The sequence below is a fragment of the Trichosurus vulpecula genome, chromosome 1, assembly GCF_011100635.1.
Source record: "Trichosurus vulpecula isolate mTriVul1 chromosome 1, mTriVul1.pri, whole genome shotgun sequence".
In the NCBI taxonomy this organism is placed as follows: Eukaryota; Metazoa; Chordata; class Mammalia; order Diprotodontia; family Phalangeridae; genus Trichosurus; species Trichosurus vulpecula.
The window spans coordinates 160,965,334-160,982,997 of record NC_050573.1 but is presented as its reverse complement, the minus strand read 5'-3'; positions in this window follow the sequence as shown (position 1 = coordinate 160,982,997).

The window sequence follows — 17,664 nt, the reverse complement described above, 5'->3', positions numbered from 1 at the left end:
ATATGTGCCTTGAATTTCTAATTGCTAATGCATCTAGTTAGTCCCTTAATCTCTAAGGAATGGGGAGAATGTGTGGTACTGGCTATAATAGCTTCAGGTTTTCTTATGGCTTTAGTCAAGAATAGTGATTTCCTTTTAGAACATACTTGAAGCAAATGCTGGATTTACTTACTTTGACTCTGTAAACGTAATTCACTAATTCATACCTGCCAGCCCAAATTTGATTTCAGGTGTTCAGGATTCATTCTAATGCCATAGGAACCTAATCATAATCTTCCTAATCATTTATTTAATTAAATTTCATACTGTATGTTCTTTGACCTAGAAATAGGCAAGAAAATACAAACATGCATTTAAGATTGTTGTCATGACTTAGCAAATAGAATTCATTACAATGAATGGTCAAGTCCAAAGTTTACAAAAGACAGTCCTACTATATACAACAGTATCTTTACTTACTGGCTTGTGAGAATTTCAGGATACTCAAGTAATTGATATACTTTACTATACACCTTAACATTTCCTTCATAGCTGTGTGTTTCTCTCTATATATATGTATATGCATAAAAGAATGTATTTAGAATTTATATATCTACATATATTGTATATATACATATATTTATGTATTGCTTATGTAACCTTGGACAAATTATATAAAATTTTTATATTTCATTTTCGTCATTTGGAAAATGAAAGAATTGTTATAGAAGATCTATAACATTCATTCTAATTCTAAATTTTTATCTATGACTTAATTGATCCATGTTGTAAGTCATGAGTTTCCAATAAGTAGTGAATACCCTTAGGGCACAGAATCTACATCTTTTCCTTCAAATTTATCTTTGCAAAATACTGAGCACTGTGATGAATAAATAGAAAATGCCAAATAAATATTGATCATTTGAAATATTGAGGGAACATTTATATTCAGCAATACTTTCACTGGATTACATGGGCCTTGGAGTCACAAAAAAATCCTTTCAAATGCCACCTCTGACACTTACAGTGACAGTGATTAGAAAGTCACAATCTTTCTGTGCCTCTCTTTTCTTCTTTATGAAATCTTGTAATTTTATACCTGGGTATCACCTTTGCAGGATCGTTGCAATATTTAGATGACGTAATGTATGTAAAGTGCTTTGCAATATGGATATGAGCATTAAGGTGGTGGTGCTGGTGATGATGATGATGAATCTTTATCTCTTGCCTTTTGATTGAGTTCAGCTAGAAATAATCTTGAGACTGCTCAGTATCCTACTAATGATATCATCATAGATTTTGAGCCGGAATGGAACTTAAAGGCCATCAAGTTTAACCCTTTCATTTTACAGAAGAGGAAACTGGGACACAAAGAGTTTAAATGTCTTGCCTCAAAATCATAGAGTTACTAATTATCTGAGGCAGAATTTTAACTTGTCTTCCCAATTTCAGGTACAAGTTCTGTGATAGGTGGATTAAATAACTGCTTTTTAATGAATAAAAGTATTAGGATATAATCTTATTTTCTTTAGACTACCTGAAAATATCTTTGTAATAACTCTAGTAGCAGACAAAATGATGGGGATGATATGCATCTTATCCTGTTCCCATGTGATCTGTATTTCTTCTTCTAGGTCTCTATAGCTTGAAATATTTTTATTCCATGTAGTTGAGAGAGAGAGTATGCATATTTGAAATTGTGACATCCATTCAAATATTCTTATTTTATGGATAAACATGTGATGATTATCGGCAACACTATAATCTGTGATAATTCTCTAGTCCAAAGACAATTTATTTGTCAAATTCTCAAGGATATTTTGAGGTTTGTGTGTGTGAGGTGTAGGGGGTTTACTGATCAGTCAATCAAGAATTATTAGGCAACTACTCTACGCCAAATACAGTGCTAGGGATTGGGGAAACAAAAAGAGGCAAAAGGTAATCTCTACCTTCAAGGAACTAACAATCTAATGGGTGAAACAACATGCAAACATCTATGTGCAAAGAAGCCATATACTGGATAAATAATAAATGATTAAAAGGTTAAATGATTCTTTTAATCATTTAGAAGAAGGAAGGTACTAGAATTAGAAGGAATTGGGGAAGGCTTCTGGTAAAAGATGAGATTTTAGTTGGGACTTTAAAAAGTCAGGGATTTCAATAGTGAGAACAGGGGAAGGAGATGATTCTAGGCATGAGGGACAGCCAGACAAAATGATCAGAGCTGAGAAATGGAGTGTCCAGTTCATGGAACAGCCAAGAGGACAGTGCCACTGGATTGAAGAGTATGATTTGGGGAGTAAGGTTTGAGAAGACTGGAAAGTAGGAGGGGGCTAGATTATGAAGTGTTTGGAATGTCATAATGAACAGTTTGTATTTGACCCTGGAGGAAATAGGAGCCTCTGGAATTTATTGAGTAGGGGTGGGGTGTGACATGGTGGTACATGCATTTTATAAAAATCACTTTAGTAGTTGAATGGAGGAAGGATTGGAGTGGAGAGAGACTTGAAGCTAGCAGACCTACCAAAAGGCTATTACAATAATTGATGCTTAAGGTGCTTAAGGCCTGCAATAGAGTGGTGGCAGTGTCAGAAGACAGAAGGTGATGTATCTGGGAGATGCTGCAAAGGTAAAATTGACAGGCTTTGACTGCAGATTGGATGGGAGATGGGATATGGGGAGACGCATTGAGAGAGAATAAGGAGTTCAGGATGACTTCTAGGTTGTGAGCCAAAGGGACTGAGAGGAGGACAATGTTTCTCTGCACAGTGATAGGGAAAGTAGGAGCAGGGGTGCTGATGGGCGAAATAGGGGACAATATAAATTCTGTTTTGGATATATTGAGTTTAAGATGTCTACTGGACATCTAATTAAAGATGTCTCAAAGGGAGTTGGAGATGTGACATTGAAGGTCAACAAAGAGTTTAGAGTTGAATAAGTTGATTTGAGAATGGTCAGCACAGAGATGGTAATCAAATCCATGAGAGTTGATGAGATCACCAAGTGAAATAGTATAAAGGAAGAACAGGAATGGATCTAGGACCAAACCTTGAGGGACGCCTACAGAGTATGATCTGAAAGAGGATTCAGCAAAGGAGACAAAGAAGGAGCAGTCAGATAGGTTGGATAAGAACCTGGAGAGTGGTGTCCCAAAAACCTAGAGAGAAGAAAATATCAAGGAGGAGAGAGTGATCAACAGTGTCAAAGATTAATGAGCAGTCAAGAAGAATGAGGGTAGAGAAAAGGACACTGAATTTGGCAACCAAGAGATCATTAGTAACTTTCAGCAAAGCAGTTTCAGTAGAATGGTAAGATCAGAAGTTGGGTTGTAAAGGTTTATTAACTGTTTCCTTCTGAAAGATAGCAAACTTCTAATATAAATTTCTAACCACCAGGGTACGTTTTGCTACAAATTCAAGAGGTCCCTTCAAATTGTGGTAACCTGCCAGTAAGTTGTATTTTCTACCATTTCTTCGCAGAGTATAAACTGATCAACAAGTTCATGCTCCTTAAATATAACGTCTGTAATTTCTAGTGGTGAAGATTTGATTCTGATTTTTTTTATCATAAACCTTTCAATTTCAACGACAACAACAAAAACAAATGAACAAAAATTAAAAAAAAACAATTCAGGAATTTGGAAAGAAAATATGAGACATACACAATGATATGACATAGTGGTAATGGTTAGCTTCAGTTATCTGGATATCGTTTAATGATCATTTTGTCGAAAGCAGAATAGTAGATCAGTTCTTGGCTAGCCTTAGTAGAAACTGCATCCTTTAAATGATGAAAGAACAAATAAGAATAATTGCTAATCTGAATCTGAGTCTCACTAAAAGCAGTACTGAAGGATCATAAGCTTAGAGATAGAAGAGACTTTAGAGGTCATCTAGTCCAGGACAGCTGGGTGGCACAGTGGATGGAGTACCAGGCCTGAAGTCAGGAAGACTCATCTTCCTGAGTTAAAATCTGGCCTCAGACACTTAGTAGCTGTGTGGCCCTGGGAAAGTCACTTAACCCTGTTTGTCTCAGTTCCTCATCTTTAAAAAAAAATTATCTGGAGAAAGAAATGGCAAACCACTCCAATATCTGCCAAAAATCTCCTCCCAAACCAAAAAAAAAACCATAAAAACTGAAAGCCAAATGAAATCATCTAGAGCTGGCTACAAGTGAAGTGACTGAAGTCTAATCCCTTCATTCACAGGTTAGGAAGCTGGGGCTCAGAAATATAAAGGGTCTTCTCATTCCCTGTAGTCACAAGGGTAAAAAGTGAAAGAAGTGAGATTTGAAGCCAGTACTTTTCCCTCAACAGTACAGAACTAAGTAGAAGTGATATTAATTTTGAGAGAAGTGACTACTCCATCTTAGAATTTATATAGAAAAGGAGAGAAATGTGCAGTCAAACTGAAATACATCTGAATTCTGGAAAGAGCAGATTTCAATGGATTCAGAGGAAGGAGAAGGAGAATCTCTTGGCCTAAAATGCTAAAAGAGCAGTTAGTTCAGGAGAGAGTACAAGCTCTCAGAATTGAAGTTATTCAGATAAAAAAGAAATAATAATAATAATCTTGGTAAGTATCAAAGACTGAGCTATATAAAGATGAATACAAAAAATATGTCAGTGCTGTAAAAATTGTGTTAGACATGCTAACACTCAGAATAAGTCTAAAATTGCTAAGGATAAAATTATGGAAGATTTGGGCTCAAGTTCACTTCTAACACATATTGGCAGTGTGACCCTGAGTAAGTCACTTAACTTCTCAGTGTCCTTAGGCAATTCCCTAAGAATAGAAGTTAAGAAATAAGAGGGGAAAGGGTGAATAATGGAAATGATTTTCTCACTGATCACTGGTCAGGCCATATGTGGAAGGTACCACACATTCCCAGAGTAGATTAACTGTACCTCATGATCATGCACATAAAGGAACCGGGGATATTTAGCCTGGCAGAGGTTGGAGGAAGCCTTGATTTGGAATGCTAAATATTTAAATAAATGAATGTTGTTATGTGTAGGATGCAATTAAATTTGTTTGGCTTGGTCAATGAATTAATGAAAGCATTTTTAAAAGTACTTGCTACTTCCCAAATGTACTAAGTACTGTAAATATAAATGCAAAAGCAAAACAGTTCATGCCTTCAAGGAAGTCACGTTCTAATATGGGGAAACAACACATAGAAGGAAGTGGTTGCCAGTAAGTGACTGTTGATCTGGGATGCCACAGGTGGGGTGAATAAAGTCACCAAATAAGTGGAGTCAATAAGGGAGTCAAGTGACACAATCTTTCCAGAAGAAATGATACTGTTGATTTGATTATGGTTCCCAGAATAAGAAGTAGGAAGAGGAGAACACACACATGGTGTTATAGTAGGTGGAAAGAATCTGGCCAGGATGGATGACTAGACAAAATGTGAAGTAAAATCTGTTCTGTTCTGGGCCAGTATGTTATAGCAGGCTGTGTCAGTTTGTGTTCTCCAAGTCATTAGCTGAAATAAACCAGTCCCAGATTGGGATTCCAAACACAAGAGGATTTAGTCCATGAGGAAATGGTCTCTGGAGTTCTGTTGGACCAGAAGGTGCAGCATCAGGGAGGATGGCAAGAGGATGGCTGGCATGAATGAGTTGATGGATTGTAGAACATGAGAGTTTCTAGGAAGATCTAGAAACAGTGCTTGGAAATGTATATTTTCTAACTTCATTTTGGAAAATTAGGGAATGGCTGACACCCATGCAAATGGTGATTGATAGTTTTAGTTCATGAAGAAATCAATTGCTTAATTAATTCACATTTTGAATATGTGCCAAAGTAGTAGTATGTAAAATATGCTTTTTCATACTTAGTTTGTGCCTTGCACATAGTAAATGTCTGATAAATGCTTGTTGGATTGGAATAGAAGCTGCAGAGGCAGATTTCAGTTTGACGCAAGGAAAAGTTTCCTAAAAATTAAAGCTTTCAAAAATGAAATGTTATGCTTTGTTTATTATTTACATATACTCATTAAACAAAGATTTATTGACTATTTGTGGGGGATAATTTAGAGGAGATAATTGTTTAGGTAAGATTTGGACTATATGGAATCTGATATCCATTCCAATTCTGAGAGTCTGTGACTTATAAGGAAGCATATCTTCATGATTTTGAAAGATTCTAGAGAGAATGAGGTAATTACAAATATGGATGTAGTTTTTAAGTTTAATGCCTATTTGTCACTCAGCTTTTTAATCCTAACACAATTCAACTGATACTATATATATATATATATATATATATATATATATATATATATATATATATATGTGCATATATACACACGTGCAATACAAAATGGATATATTATATATTATACAATACATGTATGGATATATTATATATCTATCTTGGGGGAGAGGAAGAATTCTATGTTCTTTTCACTTTGCCTTAGGCTTGTGTCAGACTTTATTTGTTCAAGAATTCCTGATTCAACACAACTCTATTTGTGATAGCACAACCAATATGAGAACACTTACTAATGTGGTCCAAACTGTTTGTGAAATAGAGTCCAACTCTCTATGTCCATTATTAGCATCTTGTAGGATAACAAGTCTATTATGCTTATGAGATGTATATTTTTGGCTTTTCATAAAATAGGTCTATTTTCAGGTATATTAACTTATGTGATCTTGATATTATATTCAGTTACTTAATATTTTTGCCGGGGAGCTTTAGGCCAAAGAACATCAATATGATGGTGACCCTTTTCTGTCTTTGCAAAGTAGCTAAGAACCGAAAATGCCTGGATAATTGACATTTTCACCTTGAAAGAGAACTCCTGCGGGACAGATCTGAGACTGTGTCAGAAAGTTAGAACATAGAATGAGGAACTTATATTGTCACTAAGTCTTAATTACATTGTGGGAAGATGATTCTAACATTTTCATGCATACTGAGTTGACATAAAAGGAAAAAGGCATCTTACTTTGCTGATTTTTTTAACCTTTCTAAGCCTTCTAGGACCATATCTAATCTAATTCTATGATGTGATGAATTTAAGAATCTTCTATTTTTGGAGAGTTTCTTTTCCTGCTAAGTGAAAGATAATAATTTAGTTTAAAAAAGCCTATTGACTTAAGGACACATAATTATCTAAAAATTAGACGTCTCTGGATCAAGACTAGTGACAAGGTTAAAGCTGTTTCTTAATTCTCACTGATGGACACTGCATTACATTGCTTAGGCCATGAGGTCATAGAAGAATATATCATTAAGAAGAGACATGTGGCAATAAATTGATCTTTCATAGTACTGGATATTTGAAATAGATTTCATAAAAGTGACCTGTGAATTCTTTATTTAGATTGGTATATTTTCTTAAGTATAAAATAGCATCAATAACCTTTGTTAAATACTGGTTCCATTCATAGACTGGAGGGATTAAAATTCCATTTTGTTTTTACTTATTTTATCTTGGAATAGTCTATACATGATATGTATCTTATATTTTGTTTATTCATTTTAAGAATATAAAGCAAAAGTATCCTGCTCTCCTTTACAGTCATTTAAAATTACAGATGTGAACAAATACAATACAATATACAAGGCTGCCATTATTTCACTGACATTAAAATTTTTTTATGAAACTACTGATAGATTTAAATAATAATAAAATAAATTTCATATATAAAAGTCACAAAATGAATTAGATCCTCAAGTTTTAACACTTAAAATATCACAGGGAAAGGACATCAAGGCAGCAATTACAAAATCAAATAAAGAAAGAACCTTTTATCATGTGTTTAGCAATGTTTAAATACTACAGCAATCCTATTGCATTTATTTAAAAGGACAGTTTGTCAAAAGTTTACAAAATAAAACTAAGATCTTTCCACAACAGACACGTACCTGGTCATTGTTACAATCACTTTTGTTCCTTCACTATTTCCAGTTTGTGTGATCTGTGTACATAGACTCTCCACTAATGCACATTATGAGTTCATTGTGTGCTGCAATAGATTGCTTAATGAGCCACTGAATCTTCTCTCCCCTGTACCACACAACTCCTTCCCCAATAGCACCTAATGGCTAATCTGATAGGAAGCGTCTCTGAGTGTATTTAGACTACTTTTCAGGAAGAGCATTTCTGGGTTGGTAAGACTTGTCAGATTTTATGCTTTTTCTGAATGACTTGCAAGAACCCAGGGTTTCCACCACACTGTGACAAGATACTGGAGTCTGGTATAGTGGCACATGCTTATAAATCCCAGATGCTGAGGGAGTCTGAGCCTGGTGGATTACTTGAGTTGAGGAGTTCTGAGCTTCAGTAGGTTAAGCCAGTTGGATGCCCCCCAAAACGTCTAGCACTAATATGGCGAGCATACTTGAGGAGGAAGGCCACTAGGTTGGAGAAAAAAGTCCAGGCTGAAAACAGAGTAAGTCTTAGTGCCTATATTCCAATTGTTACTGAGATTGGGCCCATGGGAGGCAGCATGGATAGCATAGAGAGAACAACCTTTTTTTCTTCCACTTAATATCATTTTTTTCCAATTACATACAAAAATAGTTTTCAACATTCACTTTTACAAGATTTTGAGTTCTAAATTTTTTTCTCCCTCCCTCCCCTCCCACCTTCCCAAGAAAACATGTAATCTACTATAGGCTATACTTGTGCAGTCATATTAAACACATTTCTGGATTAGTCATTTTGTGAAAGAAGAATCAGAACAAAAAAGCCATGAGAAAGAAAAAAAAAAACCAAAAAGAGGAAAAAATTAGCATGCCTTGATCTGCTTTCAGACTCCATAGTTCTCTCTTTCTCTGGATGTGGTTTGCACTTTCCATCATGAGTTCCATGGAATTGTCTTAGATCATTGCATTGCTGAGAAGAACCAAGTCTATAAAAGCTGGTCATTGCACAGTGTTGCTGTTACTGTGTACAGTATTATCTTGGTTCTGCTCACTTCACTCAACATCAGTTCATGCAATTCAGTCCAGGTGTTTCTGAAATCTACTTGCTCATCCTTTCTTATAGAACAGTAGTGTTCCATCACATTCATATACCACAACCTATTTGGCCATTCCCCAATTGATGGGCACCACCTCAATCTCTGATTCTCTATTACCACAAAAAGAGCTGCTACAAATATATATTTTTGTCAGTGGGGGTCCTGTCCCCTTTTTTATTATCTCTTTGGGATATATACCTAGTAGCAATAACCACTGGATCAAAGGGTATGTGTGCACAATTCTATAGCCCCTTGGATACAGCTTCAAATTGCTCTCTAGAATTGTTGGATCATTTCACAAACGTACCAGCAATGTGTTAGTGTTACAATTTTCCCACAACTTGGGAGACTAACTTTAAAAAAATACACTCAAGTGTTCACTTTAAAGAATAAAAATTATGGAATATATTGTTTTTAGAAAAAATGTTTTACAGTGTTAGTGATGGGTGATATTAGTCATAAAAGTACCATTATGGAAGAGAAGCAATGTCATTTAAATGAGAGAAATGGTCAGTCTTCAGATATTTCAGGAGTTTGATAGAAAGAATGATGTTAAAAGGTTAAGGGTGAGAAGAGAATAGAGTAGAATCTGGGGCATCCCCCTTTCTCCCATATGTTCCCTAGAAAGGCCTTGTTCAAGGTCCTCTGTGAGTAAACAAAATCATAGCTTATGAACCTATACTGATACATTAGCTTTACTAGCTAGCCAGATGTCACATTTATTTTAAATTAAAGACATTTTAAGAAATAACAATAAGAAAAGCAATAGTAGAGCATTTCCCCCATGAGTAGGGGCCTGTCACCTACAAATACATACAATAGTAATATTGGGCATAAATTGGTAATATGAGTGGAGTGGCACATATGTGGTCAGGGCACCTGTATTGAGGGACAATGAAGGTATCCTGTGACACAGGGCAAGTGATGCCTTCAGGTGATGTTATCATGATGCTCCTAATGATGTCTTTCCCTGCTGGTCTCATGTGGCATGTGATTTATGTTGGACAGTGATCTGCTGGACTTATAGTTGAGAAGTTTCTCCTTGCTTCTAGCTTCAGAGTTTAGCTAAAGGTTTCAACTGAGGTACTGTTTCAAAAAAGGAAGAGTGGGCTCCTGCATATCTCTTTTAGCTTGTATTTTGGAGGCTTAAACTTCAGAATTTTTAGGGAAGCAGGCTATTATTAAACCCAGGGTCGGATTAAGGAAAAACTTTTAGGTTATATCCTCCCCATGAGGAGAAGGTTATCTGTCACATCCTAGAGCCTTGGTTCTATTAGGGTTTTTATTTCCAGAAGGAGATTATTCACTTTAAGGGGACAAGTTCTTTTGGAGCATAAACTTGTCAGTCAGCTAAGCAGGACCTGAGGGCATTAAATTTGCTTTTAACCTTCTATGGCTGAAAACTAGTCATAGTCTGTTTTCTCACACAATTATCTGACAGTGTTAAAAAAAAGTCTTTATAACTCTTATTTAATTTCTGATTTCTAAGCCATATTGTCATTTAATCTCTTATTTCCAGGCCGCACTCCTTTAGAATTAGATTGTTGAGTTTTAGACAAGTCAAAATATAGGCAATGTAGTGTTGATTATTCAAATGGTTTCTTCCCTATCTTGGCCATGAAATCTTCAGTCACTTTGAATCTTTGCTTGGGTGATTGGGATAAAGGGCCAGCAGAAGGAATGTATATAGAGGGAAAGAAAAAGGGCCAGTGAATATAGAGATTTGCAGTATTGAAAGAAAATTGATCCTGTAGCAAGAACACTTAGACTAAGGTTCTCCTCCCTGGCCCCCCACTCTGACATTTTCTAAGAAACCTTTGACAAGTAACTTCACATCTTTGGGACTTAGTGTTCTCATCTTTTAAATATGAATGTTGGACTCCATTTTCCTATGGTTCCTTTTAGCTCTTATATTCTATCATTCTATAGTGGTAAAACAAGCAGGAAGAATTCTTGCTTAGAAGTAGCTAAAACAATTAAAAGGAATCAAAAGACTTGGCGTGCTATTTATTTGCTAAAGAATGGCTTCTAAGGCATTATCATACTCATCAAAAATTCCTTAATGGAAAAGCTTAAATGAAGCCATTTGATTACTCTCACAAAGCATCTTGGCCATAGTATTGCATACGGCCAGCAAATATTTATAAACGGTTACTAAAATGGAAAGGCTCAGGTGAGCATACAAAGGAGCATGTGAAAGCATCCCTGGATATATCACCTGTAGAAAGCACATCAGTGAGAACTGACCTCCAGAGGCCTCAGGAAATGCAGCAGTGGGACCCACAGAGGAAATCAAAATATACATTTACATGTCATGTAAACACACTGTGTCACTTTAACATGGTTTATTCTGGCATGTCACCAGAGTGCCTTATAGAATATAATTCATTGGTCAGCACTGCTAGTCCCCCTACCCCACCCCTCCAAAACTGAAGGCCTTTTTAATTTACTGTGTCTTCATCCATGTCTTACCTCAAGGCTTTTCACATTATGAGTATAAAAATCTTATACTCCTCTTTGGAAGCATTGTAACTTCATTCTGAAGACATTCAAAAGATTCAGTGAGAAAAGATGTTGTAAGTTGAGGAATATTTTCTTTTGCTTCTTAGAAATAATGAGGAAGAATCAGAAAAAGTCACAGAGGAACTGCTTAGGTAAAAATGATTTCAGGAAAATTCCTGGGGTTAATTAAATAATAAACATTTATTAGGCACCTATTATGTAGCAGGCACTATACTAAGCACTGGGATGTTATAGAACCCCAGATACACATTCAGAAGAATGAAATTTAAGGTAGGAACAGAATTATGAGTCTATGTTACATTAAAAGCTTATGAAATAGCTATGAGGACTAATCCTATGAATCTGGTTTGATCCTAGTGTATAATTAATACATATTAGTACTGAATACTCAATATTATGTTTAATTCTTTAATAAATGCTTGTTGAATGAAAAAAACATGGATAAGTGAACAGTTTAATAAGCAACTCCAATTTACAGATAGGAAAAATGAGAATCTCCATGCAGTGTTTCAAAAAGTAATAGATCAGGGTCCATGAGTATGGGTCATTCATTGCAAAACCAGTTTTGTCTAATAAAGTATTTTGTCAGCATCCTTGTCTCAAACTGATATGTACTGTTTTATCGATACAAAGGGTTCAAGTCAAAATGTGTGCAAACCAAAATGGTCAGGCTAGGCTCTTATTCTTTTGTATCCACAAGACATTTAAAGACAGCCAGAAATATAAAACACCGCCCAAAGTGTAGGAGCCTCATGTTGATCTTGGATGCCACAAGATGATCCTGGGGTAGAGTTGTGGTAGTTCCTAACATTTCCATTCTAGAGATGTCAATCAGTAGGTACATCATCTTTTGAAGAAGTTAGAGTCAGAAGCAAAGTTACAGAATAAGCCTTTTAATGCTACCATTTTTAGACACAGTAACTAAGGCCCGTAGAGCTTAAGTGACTTCCTAAAGGTCATATAGGTATTAGGGAATAGAAGTGGCTCATATTCAACTAGGAGCCATCCTCCAACAGCATTGCATTTCTTCCCAAATGTTTAAATACATCTCACATGGAGAAGTGAAACAAGGTGGGGAAAAGGAAAACAAACAAAAAGGAACAAACGAAAATCTGTTAAAGCATCACCATCTATTTGGATGTTCTTGTCCTTTGTGAAAACATTCTCACGCACTGAAACTTAATGACCACCACGCACTTTACCTTCACATTCTTTATACAGTGATGCCTTTTCACTTAGATAAATTCCCCAGGTTGTAGCTTCATCTTTGAATTTCCTTTCTCAATGAAAACGTTCGGTGAATTTTGATTTTGCGCTGCTGCTTTTATTTTGGTCATTATTTAAACACTACTGTTGTTATACACTATATATTGAATCTTCCTTTGGAAGTCTGTAAAATAAACCAGAACCATACCCAGGCAAGAGAAGATTGAGGGTTTGGGCATCATCATTGATCTAACAGCATGATAAGATTTTTAAAACCCTTGCTGAGAGATAGATAATTAGTTCTGTTATGGATACATACCACCACACACAGACACACACACAGACACACACACACACACACACACACAAAACATTCTCTCACTCACATACATACATACATACATACATACATTCACACACAAGAAACTTGAAAGGCAACTTCTGAAAAAAATATAACAGGAGAATTAAATATCCAACATAAAATATCCTCCTGATAGAGAAATTTAACAACATTGAATGCAGACGGCAGCTTGCTGAGCTCATTAATCAGCAAACAGAATGTATTTTATTTAGGGATAGCAGGAGTTATAATGAAGAATGGGATGATGACAGTGAATATGCAAGCTCACTGACTGAGATAATTATGTGGAGAGATTAATACACGTTTTTACAATGCCAGAAATAATGATATTAAAAACTCTACTGATTTCTTGGCATAACATTAGATCTTACATATAGATTTAGAGCCATAATAATCAAATGGAACCTGTAAGATTGATGAGACCAAAATAAAAATTTATCCTAGAGACAAATAGCATCCAAAGATGCCTATGGACAATTTTTAAAAATCAACTATTTTTCATCAAAAATTTTATGAATTCTTCACAACAAAAATTTCCTTATTTATGAAAAGTAGTAGCTGAGTTCTGCTTTGAATCTCTCTTATTCAGTACCTATCTTACCACAAGGTCTTACATCATAGGCTGGAAGGGACCTTAGATGTCCTAGAGTAAAACTGAAGCTGAAGGATAGAGAGGTTGTCACTTGTCCAGGGTTGCACAGCTATTACATTTCTCAGACAAGATTTGAACCTGTATCTTCAAATGAGATAATACTTTCTAAAGCTCTTAGCACAGAGCCTGAGGCATAGTAGGCACTTCAGAAATACTTGTTCCAAGAATATAATTTCTTCCTGCCTTCCTCCCTTTCTCTTTTTTTACTAAACTTTGTGGTGGCATAAGTGGGAAGAAAAACAGGGGTGTGTGAAAGGCAATTACGGAGGACCTTCCTAGCTGATAAGAATGAAAGCTAAACAGAAAAACTAAAATGATTCTTATTTCTACAGACATTAAAGTACAAGCCTGGTAGAGAAGTTAAATAAAAAGTCTGGCAACTACAGTGGTGTGTAAATTACTGGGGATAAAATATAATTTTGATATAATGTCATTTTTGACAACAATGGTTATGAGTACATGCGGTCTATATTAGATTAACTTAGAACTTCTGATCTTGACCAGTTGATACTAAACTGAGCTTTTTGGCACACCTTCAGTTAATTATCTGTCAGTAAGGTACTGAATTCTGTCACACATGCATGGGCATGAGTGCATGTACTCACTCATATACTCTTTTGCTGTGTTTCTCATTTGTGTGTTTTTCTTTTTGTTTTTTGGTTCAACAAGTTTTATTTTTTCAATTACATGTAAAAACAATTTCAAAATTCTTTTAAAAAAACTGTTGAGTTCCAAATTCTCTCCCTCTTAGCCTTCCCTACCCCTCCTTGAGAAGGCAGGCAATTTTCTATAGATTAGAAATGTGCAGTCATGCAAAACATATTTCTATAATAGCCATGTGACAAAAGAAAACATACAAAAAACCTCAAGAAAATTAAAGACAGTTTTTAAAAAGTATGCTTTGGTCTGCATTCAGACTCCATTATTCCTTTGGATGCGGATAGCATTTTTCTTCATAAGACCTTTCGAACTATCCTGGATCATTGTTTTAATGAAAATAGCTAAGTCATTCACAGTTTGTCATAGAACAATATTGTTGTTACTGTGTATAATGTTCTGGTTCTGCTCATTTCACTTTGCATCAGTTCATGTAAGTCTCCCCAGGTTTTTCCTGAAAGCATTGTGCTCGTCATTTCTTAAATCGTAGTAGATATGATCCCATCACAATTCTGTACCACAACTTGTTCACCCATTCCCCAATGGGTAGGCATTCCTTAAATTTCCATTTTTTTGCCACCACAAAAAGAGCTGCTACAAATATTTTTGTACAGATAGACACTTTCCTTTTGGGGGGGGGGGGGTGAGGTTGGTATAAGGACCTAGGAGAAGTATTGCTGACTGACATGGCATTTAATAATTAAATTGATTTAAGTAGAATTAATCATTTTAATCATATTGGCTCAGCCTACTGTAATATTAATTAAGGTTGGACTTTTTTTCTTTTGGAGCACTTATTTAATCAAGTGCCCCTGATGAGTCAGGCCTTTGTTTCCTTGATTAAATCAGGAGTCTTTGATGACCTCCTTGCCTCAAGGGAAAGCCTGGTTTGCATGGGTTTGAGTGACATGTTTGTGATGCCAGAAGCTTTTAGGTCATGTGGGTTTGAGTCCCATGTTTGTGACACTTTTAGGTCATGTGGGTTTGAGTCACACATTGTGACACCCTTTGACCCTGAACAAAATATATAAACTCAGATGTTGGAGTTCTCCCTTGGAAGAGTGGCATGGGCCTCTGTGCAGCCATTTTAAGAGTCTCCCAGCTTGTAAACTCAGATGTTGATGCTTTCCCGGTAACTATAAATTGTGATTTGGTCTATTTATATTGTGTACCTTTGTAATTTGTATTTGCTCTGAAACCTGTGTGCTCAGGTTGCTGGCTTTTCCTCCTGAACTAAGTGAATGATATTTGTATGTTGGATTAAAGTAAGACTGCTAAACTCTTAAAGTTATTTTCCTTAGTAAAGCAGATCAAAAGAACCTGTGTTAGTGGCCGTCTGTGTGCTGCTTGTTGTTGGTTTTCCACAGCCACAATACCTGCTAGCAAGATTGTTGCTACACCTACCCATAAGCAATTAACATTTCTCCAATATTTAGATCTTACTTCATTTTGTGAGGTGTTTTGTAATTGTGCTTATATAGTTCCTTGGGTTGTCTTGGCAGTTAGACTCCCAAATATTTTATATTGTCTGCAGTTATTTCAGATGGCATTACTCTATCTTTCAGTTGGACTTTGTCAGTGATACATAGACATGCTGAAGATTTATGTAGGTTTATTTTATATCCTGCAACTTTGCTGAACTTTTTAATTATTTCAACTAGTATTTTAGTTGATTCTCTGGGATTCTCTAAGTATGCCATCATCATCTGCAAAGAATCATAGTTTTATTTCCTCACGCACATTCTAATTCCTTCCATTTATTTTTCTTGTCTTATTGCTATAGTTGGCATTTTTAGAACAATATTGAAAATAGTTGTCAAAATGGGCATCCTTTCACCCCTGATCTTATTGGAAACGCTTCAAACATACTCATTACCTTTCTTGCTGCTATTTTCAGAGATAGCTCTGAGAGTTTGTACATTTTCAGTGCTTTTAAGGTGATATGATCTGCTGACTACACTTTGTTCCCAGCACCCAACACTACCCTAGTGAGACAGAATTTTCTTGTAGATCTCATAAGTTGTCTTGGACTGGAAAATTGTTTCACCGAATCTTATGTTGGTTCAGATGCTCACACATACATGCATATATATACATATACACACACATATATATCCATTTGAGAGGTTTTTTAAGAGCTGTGTGGAGGGGAATTTGGGAGGGCATAACTGAGCGCTTCTCTATTCTGCCTCTTAATTCTACATTCCAACAAATTATTTCCTTCAGTGAATTTTCTGTAATATCTTTTCCATTTTACTAATTCTGCTTTTTCAGGGGTTTTTCTCTTCAGCAGATTTTTGCATTTCTTACTATTTGGACAGTCTACTTTTCTTTTTTTTTTAAAGTGTTACTTTCTTCTGTGCTTTGTTTACCAAGATGTTAACCCTTTTCCTAATTTTTTGCATCAGTCTCATTTCTTTTCCCAATTTTTCCTCTACCTCTCCTAATTGATTTTTAAAAATCCTTTTTGAGATCTTCCAGAAATTCTTTTGGGGCCTGTGTCCAATTCACCTTTTTCTTTGAGGTTTTTCATGTAGCTTTTTTGACTTCATGGTCTTCTTTTGAGTTTGTGTCTTGATCTTCCCTGTCACTATAGGAACTTTCTCTGGTTAGGTTCTCTTTTTATTGTTTGCTCATTTTCCAGCCTATTTCTTTACTTTTAAATGTATGTTAAAGTTGTGATTTGCTCCTGCTATGGAGCTGACACTGTTCCACGTTTCAGGTTTTTGTGCTGCTGTTTTCCAAGCTAGTTCTGGTGATCTGTAAGTTTTTGGTTCTTCTAAGATGGTATGATCCAAGGAGAGGTGCGTTCACTGTTCTCCCAGCTCGTCTGGTCTGTGAAAAGCAATAAGAGGCTCTGGAACCATAACCAGGGGCTTCAAGTGCTATTGCTCCTTATGTTCCAGGAAATGTGACTCGGGCCCCAGTTCTCCTGTGATTGCAAGTACTAGTTCTCTTTTCTGCCTTCGACCTGAAACTAGGGCCCCTGTTCCCTTGTGAGTAACCAAAAGTGCTAGTCCTCCTTTTTGCCCTGAAACTGTGACCTGTAACTATGTATGGGCAATGCAACAGGATCTTGCACCCAGTGCCAACAAAAAGTCCCCTGTTATCTCCTTCTGACCAAACATCCAACCCCCTTACCATCTGTGTGCTGAAAGCTTCCAAAGCTGGTGCTGCCACTGCTGTGGCTGCCTCTAAGACCTGCTGCTGGCTTGCCAGTGTGTGGCCTGTACTATACTGCTCCAGACCCAACCACCACTCTGGTGAGACTCACCTTTCCTGCCAACCTCCTAAGTAGTCTTGGGA